The sequence below is a fragment of the Pseudochaenichthys georgianus genome, chromosome 11, assembly GCF_902827115.2.
Source record: "Pseudochaenichthys georgianus chromosome 11, fPseGeo1.2, whole genome shotgun sequence".
NCBI classification, from domain to species: domain Eukaryota; kingdom Metazoa; phylum Chordata; class Actinopteri; order Perciformes; family Channichthyidae; genus Pseudochaenichthys; species Pseudochaenichthys georgianus.
In genome coordinates this window covers 2,377,696-2,379,931 of record NC_047513.1, presented here as the reverse complement: position 1 = coordinate 2,379,931, position 2,236 = coordinate 2,377,696, and the positions used below count along the sequence as shown (strand labels likewise).

At 39.1% G+C, this 2,236-nt stretch overlaps 1 long non-coding RNA gene across 1 annotated transcript; it reads left to right on the top strand.

Moving 5' to 3' along the window:
• The first annotated feature begins 549 nt into the window (after positions 1-549).
• LOC139434818 (uncharacterized) lies at positions 550-1,394 on the top strand. The gene is made up of 3 exons (XR_011644115.1): positions 550-576; positions 1,134-1,194; positions 1,277-1,394. It is a non-coding gene; the product is annotated as an uncharacterized lncRNA (long non-coding RNA).
• The last annotated feature ends 842 nt before the right edge of the window (positions 1,395-2,236 follow it).

Genomic DNA, 2,236 nt, shown 5'->3' with positions numbered 1-2,236 from the left:
TAACTGAAGTTACACAACAGTGTTGTTGATAGTTGGAGTTTATTCGCACGTCACATACTATAGTGCAGGGGTCGGCAACAGGCGGACCGCGGTCCGGATCCGGACCCAGGCGCCGACCTATACGGACCCGGAGCTATAATCAATACATTAATAGGGGATTTTTCGGCGCCTCCCGCTTTTTTAACGCTGATTTGGGTGACTTGTGTAATTCGTGGAGAACCGAAGAGTTTTCGTTTTGGGGGTGGGGGGGAGGGAGTCAGTCCGACAGACGGACAACTTCTCACTTCAAAAAAGAAGAAGAAATCTAGACCGCAAAAATAATGAAACAAGCGAGTACCTGTTTTTCCGAGAAGGTCCTAGCTGCAGAACGCGGAATGGGGCGGGGTCGGATAAAAGGCGGGGTTGGATGTCCGACCCCGCCCAGAGAAGAGTTCCGACATCTCCGTTCACTCCAATGGACCAGTTTTTTTACAGCAATGGCAGATCGCGGAGCACTTCCGGGAAACTATTGAGAGGATCTGCGGCTAGCAGCGCAGTAGAGTTGTAGCATAGACTGTTCGTGATGGACTTTTAAAGGTAAGAAGACGTTTAAAGATTTATATTGCGGATATTATCAAAACATCTGAATCAAATTAACTACACATGTGTATTAAAGGATGTTAGTGGATTATCCCTTCAGTCAGTATATTTAACGTTTACAGATAACAGATTAGGCTAGAATGCCGGATAAAGTTAGCAACACACGTTAACCACGAACAGCCTATTAATCCGTTCTCCTCATGTTATTTCCTCCAACGTTGTGGAATTAGAGAAAAGGGGCTTCTTAACGTGCTTTTATCCGGGGTGGAGGGAGTTACATATTAGCTAAATATAACATTGGGGCATGTGATTGTAGTGGGTGGAGGTGGTGAAATGAGGATATCCATTTTGGAGTTCAAGCTAGTATAATATAGTTAACGTTACACAATAATAAGGAAGAGAGCTATTTTTGTGATACATGGATATGGATTTAGAGTGCATATTTGAGACTTCCAAACAGTAAACAAAAACGTAACTTATGGGTGAATGTTTTTAGCAGAGCCATATTATGTCTTTGATTCTGTTGATTATTACCTCTCTGTATTATGTTGCAGCTCAGCTGATGTTGGATTGATGGCAAAGGGAGAGGGACTTAAGTGAGAGTGAAAACACAAGGTACGTTTAAAATAGGTCGGCAATTTCCCATCCTATAGGTTGCTAGATGTATCTAACCCTTTCTCCTGTCTCCCTCTTTCAGCACAAGAACCCCAGGGGGATTCAATGGAGCCTGAAGACCTGCAATGAGACCCTCACCCTGCACCTGAGTCTCAACTCCCAGAGCTTTGCAAGCCTCTCCCTGTTCCTTATTTTTTATTAAACAGACGTTAAGCTTCTCAATGGTGTGGTCTTCGTTTTGTGAAAAATATGATTACCTCACATATCGAGGGGTGAGAACCAGAGGGGCGTAAGTGACATTTGACCAACTTTACAGGAGAGCCAAAACAAAAAATGACAATACTTTGTCCTGACTTTGTTTATTAAATTCAATCTTTAATATGAAAACTTCATAAACATGTGGATGACAATATACTTAATGAACAATATTTTGACTTTCATTGAAAAAAATATTCTTCTATTTTTTTTTTTTTTGGAATAAAGTCACATGCGCCTTTTTGGAACTAAGATTTTATCTCATATGAACTAAGAAAAAGGGCGTATCTGATAAAAATAGGAAAAAGGCTTTACATTAATGAGGTCAAAAGTAACAGTAATCAATTGTTATAATAACAATATTATATGAAAATATCCTTATATCATATTAGTTCATTGAATGTAATTATATTTCAAAAAAACAAACATTAATAACCATTTTGCCAAATAGTTAATTATTTAGCCATTTCCCCAAATAACCGATTGAAAATAGGCTACAGAGTCCATTGTGATCATATAACATATCAATATCACATTAGTTCACTGAATAACAATCAATTACATTAAACCTGGCCTAATAACTGTTTGGCAAATCAAAAACTACTTTAGAACATTGGGAATGTCAAATATAGCAATATAATATACGACAACAGCATATTTCATGCAGATCATGTACGTTTCAGATTGATTTGAAACGACATACTAGCCTACTCTGCCTGGATGACTGGCAAAGACTGGTAGAAGTCCACATAGGAGTGAGGGATACTCCCATTTGTGTGAGTACATC